Source organism: Podarcis pityusensis (assembly GCF_964106645.2).
Source record: "Podarcis pityusensis genome assembly, chromosome: 13".
Classification (NCBI taxonomy): Eukaryota; Metazoa; Chordata; class Lepidosauria; order Squamata; family Lacertidae; genus Podarcis; species Podarcis pityusensis.
In genome coordinates, this window is record NC_138038.1 from 48370511 (window position 1) to 48388013 (window position 17503).

The 17503-nt window shown below is 44.8% G+C and overlaps 1 gene segment (V, D, J or C); it reads left to right on the plus strand.

Annotated features, from left to right (window-relative positions):
* LOC308461715 (immunoglobulin heavy constant mu-like) overlaps positions 1 to 16365 on the plus strand; it is a 61593-nt gene extending 45228 nt beyond the window's left edge. Inside the window, exons 2-5 of the C gene segment in view lie at positions 12151 to 12456; positions 13191 to 13514; positions 14287 to 14622; positions 15765 to 16365.
* Positions 16366 to 17503: the final 1138 nt, after the last annotated feature.

A 17503-nucleotide genomic window follows, 5' to 3' on the forward strand; every position in this document is an offset into this window, starting at 1 on the left:
GCACCCATTGGGACACAAATGCCTCTTTTCAGGGATTCTCCTAAAACAGGGATGGGGGATCTTTTTCACGCTGATGGTCACATTCCATTCTGGGCAACCTTTCAAGGGCCACATGTTAGTGACGGGCAGGGCCAGAGGCAAAAGAGCAACAAATGAAAATGCTGCCTTTGTACAGTAGACTAGCTTCTACGCATACTCACACACCTGCCTTTATTCTCCATCTGAGCAACCACGAGATCAAGGCACATTCAAGGTGGACAAAAAGAGCCTAGGAGAGCTCAAAACAGTGAAGGGGGTGGCCTGGGGAGGGGGTGGTGCTTGGGAGGGAGTGTGGTGTAGGGAGAGTTCAGAGGGCCAAGCAGAAACACTTGGAGGGCCACATTCAGACCCCAGGTCTGAGGCTTCCCAACTCCAGCCTAAAATGTGTCTACTGTATGTAACTCACCATGGACTAGTGGTTAACTTTTAACATACCAGAGCTGCATGCCACTCCAATCTTTGAGTGGTGCAAGATCCCAGGGGTTCATCTTTCCTTTAAGGAAAGAGGAACAGTGGAAACTGTGGTGTTTTTACAATATATGGTTTAACAACAACAACAACAACAACAACAACAACAACAACAACAACAATTTATTGTTTGTACCCTGCTCATCTGATTGGGTTCCTCGAGCCACTCTGGGTGGCTTCCAGCATATATAAAAACATAATAAAACATTAAACCTTAAAAAAGCTTCGCTATACAGGGCTGCCTTCATATGTTTCCAAAATGTTATATAATTATTCATCTCCTTAACATCTGATGGGAAGGCATTCCACAGGGTGGGTGCCGCTACCAAGAAGGCCCTTACACACATATACAACCTGAGCCTACAATGGAAGGGTACACAGCATTGGCACTTCAAGAGGGTTTTGCTTCTCCCAATCTACAATTGTAGATTCCAAAAAGAAACCAACCATCGCACTCTAAGCCTCTCTCCAACTTGCCGCTTTTACCAGACTGCAACCTTTTTTCCTCTGTCACATCTCAGCCAACTCTAAATACTCTACCTCAGGGAAGTTCCCAACAAAAAAATTCAATATAAAAACCACAAAAATCATAATAAAAATAAGAACAAAAACAAACACAGTTAAATGGACATCACATGTCAATCAGCCAAAGGCCTGGTTGCAGAGGAATGTTTTTGCCTGGCACCAAAATGTGTATAATGAAGGCATCTCATGTTGCAACCCTCCAAGCCTCTTGTGGAGGAGGCACACAATTCAGGGCCTCAGAGGATGACCTCAGGATCTGGTTAGGTTCATATGGAGAGAGGCAGTCCTTGAGGTATTGCGGCCTTGAGCCCTAGGCTTGTGCCTAGGGACCAAGTGAATCCACCTCATTTATCCTTCAGAGTACCACATACAGCCTTTTCCAAGGCTTATCCAGTTTCAGGCTCCTGTCCCTTTTTCCTTTTGGGTTGTATAACCTTACAAGGTTTCACAAAGTTTAACTCAAAGCAGCACAAGGTCAGGGTCATTGTGAGAAATGAAACGTATGGTGAGATCCAGCGACCTAATGCTGCTTAGAGTGCTGGTCTAGAATACATACATAAACGTATATGTATATGTATATGTATATGTATATGTATATGTATATGTATATGTATGGAGGGAGCTGGGGTCAGTAGAGGCACCAGATGAAAAGAGGGAAGGACCCCTGCATACACAACAAAAGGAAAGAATTTCAACAGGTACAACCTGCATGAAATTTCCACAACTATCCTCTCTCCTACACAACCTTTAGTGGTTCAGATGCCCTGCACTTTTTCTTGCCTGGCCACCCTATTCATGAGACATCCTTACAGGACCTTGCAGCTGCCTCAGGATACCGGATACTGACACCAAGAGAAATCTACATGGTGCCTTCCAAATATTGTTGGGTTACAATTCCCACCATCTCCTGGTCATTGGTGATGCTGTCTGGGGCTGATGGGAGTCAATGACATCTGGAGGGCTACCCTTGCTGTAGACATTGCTAACATTGGAGCAGCTTCAGAACTTGCCTCCAACCTTGGTTTACACTCTCATTACTGAGGATTGGGGGGTGGGGGGCAGTGGCTGGCTCTGTCAGTCTATACACTGTAGGCAAAGGCATGACATTCTGACCCATCCCAGTTTGAGCTGTGTCTCAGTTTCCTCTGGTAGATATGCTCAATTCATAAGGTGTGTGGCTCGTACAAAATCAACAAAACATGGTTGTTGCTTTCTCAGGCACTGAGATACCCACCATTTGTTATCTGAAGTTGACTCAGAACACATCAATGTGAGTTTCTATTCAAAGCCCCACACATCATATCTGTCCATCCCCTTCTGACCGCCAGCACTCGCCTTTGGCTTAAAGGGGAAACACCAGTTCACAACTGTTGGTGAAAACAGGTTGCATCTGTTCTCAGGATGACTCATCAAAATGTCAGTGGGGGCCTTTCAGTCTTACCTATATTGTGATCAACAACAAACCATCAGGAGGGACATTCATGCCATGGTTTTCAGCCTCACTGCACTTCATCCACACATTCCTACCCTGAAAAACAATGTGCAATAGATTAGAGCTGGAAGGAATCTATTGAACATTGTTGTTGTTGTTGTTTAGTCGTTTAGTCGTGTCCGACTCTTCGTGACCCCATGGACCAGAGCACGCCAGGCACTTCTGTCTTCCACTGCCTCCCACAGTTTAGTCAAACTCATACTGGTAGCTTCGAGAACACTGTCCAACCATCTTGTCCTCTGCCGTCCCCTTCTCCTTGTGCCCTCCATCTTTCCCAACATCAGGTCTTTTCCAGGGAGTCTTCTCTTCTCATGAGGTGGCCAAAGTATTGGAGTCTCAGCTTCAGGATCTGTCCTTCCAGTGAGCACTCAGGGCTGATTTTCTTCAGACTGGATAGGTTTGATCTTCTTGCAGTCCATGGGACTCTCAAGAGTCTCCTCCAGCACCATAATTCAAAAGCATCAATTCTTCGGTGATCAGCCTTCTTTATGGTCCACCTCTCACTTCCATCTATTGAAGATAACATTAATCAAATGTGGGAGGGATATTTTAACTGCTTTCCAGAAAGAAAAATAGTAACCTCTCATCAGCACAATGACCATACGGTTAAGGTGCCATCCCCAAGCCCCCATAAATTGTACATGTGTCTTTTTTCCCCCCAAGCAGTACTCCTGCAACTCAAATGGCAGCCCGAGACAAGAAAGTTCAGCAAATGAAGCTCCTTCCGCCATTTTTTATCCATGCCAGGACAAGCTTCACCTGCTAAATTTCTGCATATAATGCAGCTATGAAAGAAGTCCTAATACAGCTGAAATCTTGGAACTAGGCCTGGTCTCACCTCCACCAAGATGATATAGTATTTCTCTCACCTGGAATATGGCTATAGCAGCCTGCCCAGCACCACAATCTAGGAGGCAGGGCCTTATGCACACCTAGCAAACACACCTGCCAAAAGCCACCAAAAGTCTTAAGAGAGCTGAAGAAGACCTAGTGTCCATACATACCAACTGTCTTTAGTTGCCAAGGGCTAACCCCGATTTCTGGTCACTCTCCCTGAAAAGTTGCTATACCTATTCGGTTCTCTGTGAAGTACGTTGAATAGGCCATTTTGAAATTCTGCACATTAGAGTTTGTCAGAGCAGAGACATCACCTTGCCGACAAAGATCCGTAGAGTTAAAGCTATAGTTTTCCCAGTAGTGATGTATGGAAGTGAGAGCTGGACCATAAAGAAGGCTGATCGCCGAATAACTGATGCTCTTGAATTATGGTGCTGAAGGAGACTCTTGAGAGTCCCACGGACTGAAAGAAGATCAAACCTATCCATTCTGAAGGAAATCAGCCCTGAGTGCTCAATGGAAGGACAGATGCTGAAACTGAGGCTCCAATACTTTGGCCACCTCATCAGAAGAGAAGACTCCCTGGAAAAGACCAGGGGACAATAGAGGACGAGATGGTTGGACAGTGTTCTTGAAGCTACCAACATGAGTTTAACCAAACTGTGGGAGGCTGTGGAAGACAGGAGTGCCTGACGTGCTCTGGTCCAGGGGGTCACGAAGAGTCAGACACGACTAAACAACTAAACAACAACAACAACTGAGTTTGTCAGGTCTGTAGCAGTTCAGTGCTAAGAGCCAAACTTTATGTGGTGGGGGCAGCTACACTGCGGCCACACAATATTGGTTGAAACCGTCATGGTTTCCCACTAAGATTCCTGTGGACTGTTGCTTATTAAGGGTGCTGAGAGCTGTTAGGAGACTCCCTGGTCCCGTCCCCCCCCCCCCCGTCCCCGACAGTTGCAATTTGCAGAGTGGTTTAGCAATCAAACCCTCCTCCTGAGGAACTCTGGAATCTTTTTGCCATACCTCCCAAACCACAGTGAGAGATGCACAGCTAGGACAAAACTTGGCCAGTTGTTTCATACATGCTCAGTGAAACCGCAACCGTTGTCCTTCTCACTCAGATCAATTTCCCGCTCCTTGGAAATGGTAAGTTCTAGAGGGCAGAAGAGTAATGGGGCAGCACCTCAGCCCGCATCAGAATGTGGAGGCTATGAAGACCACTTTGATTACTTCAATATTGTTTGGCATTGAGTTGTAGCCAAATGCAATTTATTTCACGAAGACTGAGCGGTCAGGTTCTAGTGAGTCTCAGCTTCCTTTCATATCTGGAGTCAGGCTCAATTGGATCATCCTCCTGGAGTGGTTTGAGTCACTTACCCTAGCTACTGACACCTTACTGTGCTTACTCAGGATCAGGAGTGAGACCCTATCAACATATAGTTTCTCCGCTCAGAGATCTGCACTACTTCCCCATCTGCTGCCAGATCCAGGTTCACAGTGTTAGTAGTCTTATATAAAGCCCTTAACAGCTTGGGACTAGTTTGTTTGCAGGATCACTTTGCCCCACATATGCCCAATAACCATCTGAATCTGCAGAAATGGCACTGTAGTTGGTGCCACATAACACTTGTTCCACAGCTGTAATAAATCTTTTAGTGTGGCAGCACCTACAGAAACCGGGACAGCTTCTCTAAATCAGAGACATCCCTGGAAAACAGGTACACTTGGAGGGTCTGACATTACACACACACTTCCAACTCTAAACTTTGGCTTTTGTCCTTCTCACTATGTCCCCACCCACCCATTTGCTGTCTCACACAGAGCCCCCTCTCCTTTGCTTTCTTAATGGCCCACCACCCAGGTGATTGCCTCAACACAGTTAGATAGCCTGGCTTATATTTTAACACTTGCAAAGTTTATAGGTGCCTGGCACCCACAAACTCAAAACGATATAAATTGGCCCTCCACAAGGCGGTGAAGCACTTCCAAGCGTTTGTTCAAAGTGAGGCTACTGTTGGTGTAAGCAACTTGGCCCCAAACAACCTTGGAGGAAATTGCCCCCTCCCAGTTCTATGAAACAAAAAATGGGTGGTATTAGGTGGCACCGAAAGTGATATGGAAAGAGTCAATCACCAATAAATTCCAGACTTCTCAGGGTGAGGCCTGGTCCCAAATTCAGCCCAGAATTACCTGCTATGGAATTCAGACCCTCCAAGTGTCCCTATTTTCCAGGGACGTCCCTGATTTAGAGAAGCCATCTCAGTTTCTGATTTGATCCCAGAATGTCCTACTTTTTCTTAGGATGTCCCTATTTTCATTGGAGGGTAGGGAGTTATCTGACCCCTGAGCCATCTGAAGGCAATCCTGCATAGGAGATTTCTTTAAAAAATGTTTTATTATCTTTTTATATATGTTGGAAGCTGCCCAGAGTGGCTGGGGCAACCCAGTAAGACGTGTGGAGTATTGAGAGTAAAATTATCATTATGGAATGGGCTGTCCCTATTTTCATTGGAGAAATGTTGGAGGGTATGGGAATAGTTGGTTTACCATTTATACTTTTCTTATAAGGCTGTTGGCAGAAAGTGATAAATTATTATTTCTTTTTGAAATAAATATATATTAGGGGGCAATATCGCTCTCTTTGTGTGGAGGGGGGCTGCTTTGCCAGATTAACCCTAACTCTGGAAATTTGGTTAGTGACAAACCCCAAAGTTTGAAAACAAGAAAACAAGGCAAGACAAATAAACTAGAAAAAGGGGAAGTTCTGCCTCGGCAACAGTTTCACGTGGCCACTTTTGGTTGCAAATTATAGCCCCCACCCCAGACATCACTCCACCACAATATGTTGTTTGTCTGTTTTCAGACCTTCATGTCAGCACCAAGGACATCTACCGTCACTTTCCTTTTTAGAGACGGTTTCCAAGAACATTAGGAGAAAACACTGAAGACTTCATAGAACTAAGATGACTTTCCAGGAGAAATGGACCATGCAAGGTCAACCTTTGATACGGTGAGTGAAAGGGGCCTACCTCCGGGCTTTGGGAAGATAGAAACATAAGAAAAGACTCTTTCTAGGATCGGTCAACTATCATGGAAAGGATGTAGGTTGTAATAGGCTTGGGCTTAAGTATTAGTATTTCCATTTGAATTCTGGTTTCTCATATTGATAGGCTTCCCAACTAATGCAGATTTTAACACTTGGTAACTGCCACCTCCCTGCTGAGCTTAAGAGAGACTTAAACACAACAAAAACTCCCCAATAGCCACCTTAGGCCCATGTTCAGCTTGGAGCTGCTGCATGTGATCTTTGCAGCACACTGGAAGGTAGCCTACTTGCCACCCATCAGCCCAACACTTAGGCCAACTTTTCAGCTGACAGCTTAAGGGGGAGGAGTAAGGAGTTACTGGGCTGCCTGCAAGATGCTCAGATAAGCAGCTTGCTTCTCTGGGATATTTCATGTGAAATGTCGATTGATTTCAATTCTCACAATTTGGTATATATTCCTGGTATCAGTAACCTTTCTCCTCACCCTTCTGCTTTGACATGCACAGCAATGGGGATGCCCCTGGGAAGCCAGCATTCTGTGGGGAGATGTGCAATGCCCCAACTGAATTATAGGTCTTGTGGCTGGAATACTGCATGTCCTCCACCATCCCTAAATTGTGACAAGAAGGAAGCCTCCTTAGTCAGCAGCACCCCTTTGAGAGGCAACACTGCAAAAGCTCAGCTGGGAGACGTGCAAGTCTTCTACATCCATTGCCCATTGAGGTATCTAGGGCCTCTAGGCAGGGCAAGAAAAGCTATTGGAACATCTCTTGACATCCAGTGCTCAGTTGGGGGTGGAGTATGCAAGAGCTGGGTGGCACCCTGATCCTTTGCAGCTTCGGAAATGTTAGGGAAAGCACCCAGCAACCCACTACCTTCTCCGAAACTCACCAGTCAGTTAGAACAGCATCAAGCCTTTCAGATAGCAGCAATAATCAGGAGTGCTCAGCTAGGGAAAAGAGGATTTTGGCTCCTTCAGCTACAGCTTTGGAAATAATGGGAGGGGGGACTCCTAGCTTCTCTGAAGCACACCACCTACTCGTGAGATACTAGCTCTTTCAGATCCATAGCAGCTATAGCTAGGCCAAGGAAGCAACAGGGCTGGGTGACTCTTCTCTGAGCTGATGAAAGATGTTCCTGGTATCCTCATAGCTTTTGTGTAGCTAACCTCTGAGCTGGGATAAATACAAGCTACTTAGACTAGTGCAGAGGTAGAGGGAGCAGCTGGTGTCTTTCTGAAGCTCAGTGCTGAGCGCAGGAAGAGTGGGATGACTTCTGCTCAGCTATGCCTTTGGGAACAATCATGGGGTAAGCTCCTAGGATCTCAGAAGCTCAGTGCTCAGCTGAGAAGCACGCAAGCCATTCAGATCTACAGCAGCTATACCTGAAGCAGGGGAGCAACTCTTTCCAATGACCAGTGGTCAGCTGGGGGAAAGTTTGGCATCTTGTTGGGCTACAGATTTACAAAGGCTAGGAGTAACTGTTGGGAGCCTTCCACTCGCCTCCCTCTTTTTCTCCAAAGTTGGGATAAGGAAGCTTTCAAGTGTTGCACTCCAACCAACACACCACTAGGAAGACTGGAGGAATGCTAGGGATCTCAACCTTCCTTAAAATCAAGCACTCGGCTTGGAGAGCTGTGTGGCTCCGGGCTTCAAGTAAAGACAGAGATTGCAGAGAGAGCACCTAACGCCTGCAACTTTACTGGCAGGTGTGCAAGATCTGAGCTCAGTGGTAGCTTTCAGTAAACTTCTAAGGTAGCAACCAGCTTCTGCTCCTTCCCACCATTTGTGTAAGCAGGAATACGTGCTGTCCTTTCCATTCAGCCCAGTGAAGAGCACTAGGCTCTCTTGTTTCTCTGAAGCAGTGTGCTTCACTCCTAGACCCCAGACAGCGACTCTCTGGGGTTTCAGCCCAGGAATATATTCCAACCCCAACCTGAGGTTCTGTGAGTTAAACATGAGATTTCCTGCGTGCAGAGCAAATATTCCATCACTGACCTGTGCTATTCCTGCTCTACCACTGAGCTACCCCTGTGTACCCCAATGTACAACTGTTGCTGGGTTTCTTAAGTGCTTTTCAGCTGAGCAACTTGCAAGCCCCCTGGCTAATTGGGAGTCCTGGGAGGGACCACTGGAAGATGCTTCACCACTGAACTATGGGCCTTCCTGAAAGGGCTGGGAGAGCAATGTGGGTCTCTGAAAGCCAGTGCTCCCCTTGAAGAATGGTGTGATAGTGCTCGCTTCGGCAGCACATATACTAAAATTGGAATGATACAGGCGCAAGGATGGAAGACTGGTGTGATAGTCACCCAACTACAGATCCGGTTCAGGAATGGTAGGGGCTTCAAATTAACTCTGCCAGCTAAGGAGCAGCTTTAGGAAAACCTAGGGGCAAGCCACTGCCTTTCTTTACCCTTGTGGAAGGCCAGCATAGAGCAGGTAGGTATGTCATAGAATTGTAGAGTTGGAAAGGTCATCGAGTCATTTATATGCTTGCCTTATGTCCAGTTTCCAAGAGATCTCAGCTAGCCTCCCCAAACACTCCAGACTTCTCCATTTAGCTGAGAAGTATGAGAATGCTGATGAGCAACCAACACTCACTTAAAGGGTTTTAAGATAATATCTACCCTTGCTTTCTGCAAACCTCTAGGTGGTTGGGTTTGCACAACAGCACCAGAGCCTCTCATGTGAGTGTTATCTTTTGGAAGACTGGTGGGAGCCGCTGGTCTCAGCTGACTCCTTTCTGGTGTTGTAGACTCAGGTGTAAGTGATGCAGTTCTCAGAAAGCTGTGGAGATCTCTCTAGTGCAGTGATGGCCAAACTTGGCCCTCCAGCTGTTTGTGGACTACAACTCCCATCATCCCTAGCTAACAGGACCAGTGGTCAAGGATGATGGGAATTGTAGCCCCAAAACAGCTGGAGGCCACTGCTCTAGTGTGTCTGAAAGCAGCTGCTCAACACAGTGAGGGCTTGATGGTGGGGGGCAACTTGCAGGTGTGTGAGGCACCCATAAAACTGCACTACTAGCATGCAAAGCCATAATAATAATAATAATAATAATAATAATAATAATAATAATACAGCTTGGGACTCTTAAATACTGTGTCCCAAGCTGTTTAGGACTTTGCATGCTAGTAATGCAACTTTACGGGTGCCTCACACAGTGATGACCATTTGAGATCTATGATCAGCAGGGAAGGCCTGTTAGTGGCATTGCTGTGGGTGCTGCCTAGTTGGCACTGGCAGGGCCTTCTCGGTGGTGGTTCCCTATTTGTACAATGCCCTCCAGTGCATCTGTCTGCTTCATTCAGGAGGGATTTAAAAATACTGTTGTTCATCCAGACATTTGATGGTTGAAAGACATTGTCCTTGGCAATCCTGAAATTATTAGCTCTGAGGATTGTGCATATCTATTGTACACCGTACATTTAAAGCATATGGCTTTCCCTCCCTCCACCTGCAAAACCCTGAGAACTGTAGTTTACCGCTCACAGCACTACAGCTCTCAGCTGGAATTGTAGTTCTGCTTGTGGTGAACAAAGGTTTCCAACATTATTTGAGGGAAGCCCTTTGCTTTAAATATATGGTGTTGCTGTGACTCATGTTTAAATGTTTATATGTTCTTAGTGTTTTAATTAATTTATATCTTTTTGCTACTGTTGTTCCATTGGGATGAAAGGTGTGAGGCAGAAATTTAACATATAAGTAAATGAATACAGTGGTACCTCTGGTTACTTACTTAATTCATTCCAGAGGTCCGTTCTTAACCTGAAGCTGTTCTTAACCTGAAGTACCACTTTAGCTAATGGGGCCTCCTGCTGCTGCCACGCCGCCGCCACACGATTTCTGTTCTCATCCTGAAGCAAAGTTCTTAACCCGAGGTATTATTTCTGGGTTAGTGGAGTCTGTAACCTGAAGCATATGTAACCTGAAGCTTATGTAACCTGAGGTACCACTGTACTCACTAAGCAGTTCGCCAACTGACAACCCACCACAGAGAAATCTAATAGGGAGCAGGGCATTTTCTGGTACCTGACACCCATCTGTGAGGGAGATTAATAGCTTCAGGTAGGCCAGTGGGAGCAACTGGTCTTGTCCCAGCCTCTCTTAAGCTTGGCAAGAGACACATAAGCCTTCAGCACCAATTCTGGAAAAGCTGTGAGGCATCTAAGCTCTCCTCACTCGGTACCCTTGTGGAATCAGCACTTAGCTAGGAGGTGAACCAGTCTCAAGTCCCTTCTTTGTGAAGGCTCCTGCACAAGTGCTGTATATCTCTCTGTGTATATATGTGTTTTGAAGGGGAAGATATTCTGCGACTTCTGTGACTGCCAGAGTTCGAGGCCTTGTATTGTTATTCGGATGACCACATTCACACTATACAGTTGAAGCGTTCCAATACCACTCTAAACAGTCATGGCTTCCCCCAAAGAATTCTGGGGGCTGTAGTTTGTTGTTAAGGGTGCTGAGAGGCAAAAGGAGGCCCCCATTCACCTCAAAGTGTTATCGCTGCCAAAGTTCCCTTTTGAGAGGGGCTGGTTGTTAAACCACTCCAGAAGTTATACTTCTGGGAGGGGGCTAGCGGTCTCCTAACATCTCTCCGCACCATTGACAAACTATACCTCCCAGGATTCTTTAGGAGAAGCCATGACTGGCATGGTGTAAGAATACGGTACATATTTCAAATAGCAATAGATGCTTAGTGATTGGTTGTGGGGTGTGGGGTGAGAGAGAGAATTTCTTTGAGAATTTGTTAGGGTTAAATTTATTCTGATTGGGCTGGATGATAGAAGATGCTGACTGGCCGGAGGTTATAGAGTGGTGAGTTAATTGTCAGTTAGGAAACATGAGGCATAGGCAAATTTGGCCCTCTAGATGTTTTTGGCCTACAACTCCCATGATCCCTAGCTAACAGGACCAGTGTTCAAGGATGATGGGAATTGTAGTCCCAAAACATCTGGAGGGCCGAGATTACCTATGCCTGGGAAAGTTGTTGGGATGTGACAGCTGAGATGGGGAAAAGGGAGTTGAAGAGAGACATGTGAGGAAGAGACGAAAGTCCAGCTGAGGCCTGAATATTCATACCCACTGTTTTATTAACGCTTGTCTGGTGAAGATCAGTAGAATGGATCCATGGTTGAGATGGGGCTTGTCCTGTGTCTAGAAATCATAAGTTCTACTTTCTGAGTATGGGTCCTATAGTTTATCCCTGCCACATCTCCCAAGAAAACTTGTTCGCCACTGAATCAGAACAATCCACAGAAAAACCGATTGATGTTTGTTCTAATTCAGTGATAAACAACTGTGTTTTTTCTCCCCTGGAGATAGTGACGAGACAAGTGGAAGTGTCGATGAAGAAGCCATCCTGTGTAAAGGTCTTATCAAAATAAGGTTGAAGAAGTGGGTGTTTTTTAAGTTGGCTAAACTGTCCAACCTGTCAGAAATGCAACCACAGAATCTTGGGTGGTCAGAGGTAGAATGCGCCCAAGGACCTGGCCTAGATTTATGTATTTTATTTTATTTAACAAAAATTATATACTGCTTGATTGTAGGAAAACCTCAAAGCAGCTTACAATAAATATTAAAGTTATAAATAAAAGCAGTTAAAACAATTTTAAACATTGAGAGATAATTAAAATAGCTCAGCTCAGATAAGCAATCCCAGCTAAAAATGAAGCATCTTCCAAAAAAAAACCCATTATTGTTATTGTTATTATTATTATTATTATTATTTGTTTCCTCAGCTTGCCAATCTGCCCCGCATGTCTTTCCTCTCATTCCATCTTCTGGGAGTATCTCCAACAATGGAAGCATCACTATTGGCTGCTTGGCCCAGGATTTCCTGCCTAGCTCACTCACTTTCTCCTGGGATAACGATGAAGACGAGGCAATCGAGTTTACGGAATTTCCTTCTTTCTTCAACTCCCGTGGGACTTTCACTGCAAGCTCCAAGGCAGTTGTCCCTGCTGCAGCTTGGAAGCATTTTAATCCATTCTACTGCAAGGCTGCTCACTCTCTTGGAAACAGAACAGAAGAAATTGTCCGTCCGAGTAAGTGAATTTATTTGACTTGTTGTCTACAAAAAAACCAAGATTTCCCAGCAGCCAACAGCAGCTCAAACCAGGAGATTAGCATAAAGGAGTCAGAAAGTGCTAGGGAACTCTTAAAAGACCAAATGCTTGATTTCTGCATGGTCTTTTATGGGAAGTGGCCTCTTGTGATAATCTTGTGATATATCTTCCATCCAATAACTAGCTAGGGTTCCCTTATGTCTGGATTTCCCTGTTGCATCAGCAGTATTTGTGTGTGTGTGTGTTCTTTTTTGCCCTTCCAAATATTGCAACCCTATAACTAGCTAGTTCCCAAAGGACCACATACCTGCCTGTATTCTTAACACACTGAATAATTACCTAAGTTCAGAACTAATGCTTTTCTGCATAGGGTGAAGATTAATTTATGTAAAAGAGGGAAAGCGTTTCAAATCCGTTTGAAACCTGGCCCCTAATAGGTGAATAGGATACGATTGCCTTGTAGCATGGGAAATGAACTAGTCATGTGCTCTTACACTATCATTCATTCTGAGAGTGAGCCTTCACTCTGTGGGATGAAGCCATTGAAATGGATTGGGAAATGCTTGTCTAGATACACAACCTTCTAGAAGACAATCTCATGAGTCTTGTGAATGAGGGTTCCTCGATAGACCTGGATCTGCAGTTCCCCTTGAGTTGCTGGATTCATCTGCAATAAATTTGTTTACCTTCTGCCACTTTCCTTCCTTCTGCAGTAGTGCGCCCAGACTCTCCGCCTAACATTATCATCAGCGCACCACTCCTAAAGGATTTTGCGGGGTCCCCTTTGAATGCCACCATCACCTGCACTGCTATAAATCTGCACACTCAGAAGACCACAATCCAGTGGCTGAGGGATGGAAAAGTTATTGAATCTGATGAGCCCACCACCATACGGATCTCAAAGTGCAGCTACAGCGTGAGGAGTGAGCTAACAATCACCAAGAACGACTGGGACAATGGCAAGAAGTTCTCCTGCAAAGTGTCCAATGAGAGATTCAGTGGGATAAAGAACATCAGCAGACCCCTTATTTGTGGCGGTAAGTTATTATATTCCATCAGAGCACCGGAAAGCTGATTGAAACATTCAAGACAACAGGGGCATCTTTCATTTCTGTCATAAGGAAGGAGCGCTCAGTATATATGGTTGCATTCTGAACACGGGAGAAATATTAGCTTTGGGCTAAAACTGAGGTAAGATTTCATGAAAATCTACATATGCCAAAACGCTCAACAAGAGGTGAAAATCCTCTAGAAAGCAGAATTATAATAGGTAAGCAGATTTTACGGCAAGGTCTGAAGGCACTTAAGCACCATAGTCTAGCAATGTTATCCTTCAGCGTATGCTGGGATACCGCTGAGATATGTAGATCCAACCTTGGCTTCAGTGTTATATGAGACCTCAGTCTATGTTTTGGTACTCATAGTCCCCCATACTTTCTGCTGATCCAATTCTGACATTATTTTTAGTGGGGGAGGAATCAAATTTCCTTGTGATTCTTAATATTCTTACAAATGAATGCCTTGTGCATTTGGGATTCTACCAAGAGCACAGTGTAAAATCATTGACTCTGGCAAATCAGTGGATCACCAAGGAAAGGAACTTGTGCAGCAACTAGCAAGGTCTCCCATCTACAAGCCCTCACAAACAAACTCCTTGAATATGGCACTATCGTGGGATAGGGAAATTCTCTATTCTGACTTGGACATAAGCAATGGAACTCTTTGAGGACATTGGATGTTTGAATCAGATATACATTGGGGTTGTCATAAGTGTTGTCCTACTATGGATCTCAATGCTCTTCTTCTTAGGTCTTTCCATCCCTGTCATGGTTGAGACCATCCAACCTTCCTATGCTGATATTTACCAGACCAAGTCAGCCAAGCTGACCTGCAGAATTTCCAACATACCCGATGAGCAAGACCTTAAGGAGCTGAACGTCACCTGGACAAGAGCATCCGATGACAAACCCCTGGACACTGAACTGGAAACGTACCACGATGAAGAAAACAGCGATTTGATATATGCAGATGCAGTAGCTACTGTGTGTGTCGACGAGTGGGAAAAAGGAGAAACTTTCAACTGCAAAATTATTCACCCAGATTTATTTCCTTCAATGGAAGTCAGGTCCCTGCGTAAGCCTCAAGGTAGGTGCCTATTTTACATCGGCTCAAAAAAAAAAAAAAAGATTAAGCAACCCTCGGTGTCATTGATTTTAGCAGTTTCGTTCTGTCTTCACAATCATTTAACACAAGCTATCCTAACATGGTGGTCTCCCCAGATGTTCTGGACTATAACTTCCAAAATCAGCAAATATGGGGCTTAGTGGCTGGGGCTGATGCGCTTTGTGGTCCAAAACATCTGGAGCACACCAGTTTGCGGAAGAGGGATTTAACACGCATCTGAATCTAAGCAATCGTTGTTGGAATTAATAAGCTATCCTTCCAATGCCTTCCCAGTGGACATGTACAGTATGGGCTTCTGTGTGCCTAAGGGCAACAAAAAGAAACATCAACTTAGCCCCCAGCATGCTGTCAAAAAAATCCATATGACTTAATGGGTTATAAGTTATATGAGGCTGCTCTTAGAGTAGATGAAGCCCCTACTCCAGGGGTCAGCAAGGTTTACCTCTCCTGGGCTGGTTCACTCCCACGGAGATCGCTCCGTGGGCCAGATCACATCTGCGCAGACGCGATTTTCGGCATCTGCACATGCACAGACGTGTTTTTCAGTGCAGCGGAAATGAGTCCCTGCTCCATGCTGCACCGGTTTAGCGCAGCACGCGGGGGCTCGCCAAGCGGGAAGCTCGGTTTGGGGGCGGCTCATGGGCCATTTAAATAACCCCTGTGGGCCCCTTGTGGCCCATGGGCTGCAGGTTGCTGACTCCTGCCCTATTCTCACCCCACCTTAGCAATGAAGAGATGGGTTTGTCCCCACTTACTTCATGGGACCATCTCTGTAAGTCATAGTCTCTCTGTCTCGCTTATGCTCTTCCACTCTTTTTACACACACAAAGCAGTGGACCATGCCACCACAGTCTTTTATAAAATCCAGATTTAGAAAGCCATTGCATCAAATCTCTGATCTGGTCATCATTGGTCATTGTCCATTTCACCTCCTAGAAGGCTTCTACCAATCTTCTCACAGGTTTTTCTGACTCTCTCAAACCATACAAATGAGGTCATAGTTAAGGAAAGGAAAGTGGGGGAAAGATGGTTAGCAATGTACTTAAAAAACAAAACCATGCATTTGATATTCTCTTCACACACACCCTCCTTTAACCTTCCAGATGGCAACCCCTCTGCTCCACATATCTACATCCTTCCTCCTCCTTCGGATCAGCTGGCTCTGCAGGAAACAGCCACCGTCACTTGTTTGATGAAAGATTTCTCCCCTCCTGAGTTCTTTGTCAAATGGCTGCGGAATGATGAGCCCGTGGATGCTTCCAAATACTTCACCAGCACAGCCACCCAGGAGTCCAAGGCACCCAAGCGGTATTATGCCTATAGCATGCTGAACGTCAACGCAGAAGAGTGGAATTCTGGAACTACTTACACTTGCATGGTGGGGCATGAGATGTTGCCCCTCCAGACATCTCAGAAGACCATAGACAAGAATACGGGTAAACCAACCGTTGTCAACGTCTCCCTCGTGCTCTCCGACACCGCCAGCACTTGCCAGTAACCATTCTTGTCAAGCCTCCTGCATATCTTTCACATCTCCCTAATTCTACCAGCATCTATTTTCCTTTCTTGTGTCTCCATTTGTTTAATTATTGGCCTTTTTGTGGGGGGAAAGAGGGGTGATGTGTCCTAAATGATGTAGAATTAACTGGCCACATCTTTCTGAAATAAAACAATAGTTTGAAATAAAGAAAGGAGACAAATCTGGATTGTTGTTGGAAATTCTGATAAAAGGATAAAAAATAATAATTTGATAGGATATAAAGCTTCCACTCTCAGCATTTTCTCAGCTATGATCTGGAATTTTCAAGGGATGATAAAAGCATTAGACATTAGACACCCAGTTAGACACCCAGCCCTCCCTTGTGTATAGCATTGCAAGTATCAGATTTGTCAACCTCACCATACCTTTCCCTTGCTAGCTCTTCGGCCTTTACTCTTATAGCTTTGTCTCCCATTACTTTCTCTTCTCCACAAACACAAACGTCACTGTAGTCTTTCTTCAAAATGATTAATTCCTCCATGTGGGACAGAGAATATCTGTTTTAGGTGTCTAGGACCACACATTTATTATTTCACTCCTAAGGATATAATGGTGCTGTCGTTGTTGCTTAATTTAGAGCAATCCAAGGATGTTTCAGTGTAAAATTCCCCTAAAGAACCAAAAGAAGCTGCTCAGGACCATGCAGAGAGTGTTTCATGGCATGTCTTGCGTGCTGCTTTTAAAAGTGTGGTTGTAAAAGCAAATTGACATCTTTGATGGCTCTTCAGAGGGAACCCTATGTGCACACTTTGCAGGTGCTTTGAAAAAGGGGCTTTACACCAACACAAAAACACCAATTTTGGCAACACTTTTTTAACTTAGTGGGGATTTCCCCGCAAAAAAAGTTAAAGGTAAATCCATTTTAAAGGAGGGATTAGGGTAGCATTTCAATGCTAATGACATCATGTGGAAGAAGCCAACAAATTGCACAGACAAGGAACAGCCTTCCCACTAGGACAGCTGGAAGTGCTCCTGTCTTTCTCACATAGCAATGACATTGCAAAAACATTTCCATAAGCACAAATATATATATAACATGATAGCAGAGATCTTCTAATATCAACACACTGATGCACAAATAAATATTTATAAATATCATGCATAGAAAGCAATGATTTTCAGTTTCTGCAAGCACACACGGGTTTATCATTCTGCAACCCTGATCCATCTTATCTTTATTTTTGTATTGCATCTCAAAGCAAAGACTAAAGAAAGTAATAAAACGTGTGTGCATAAACAATCACAATTTAGGTGGACCTAGGACACTGGATGTTTCCATTTATGTTCACCACAGCACACATT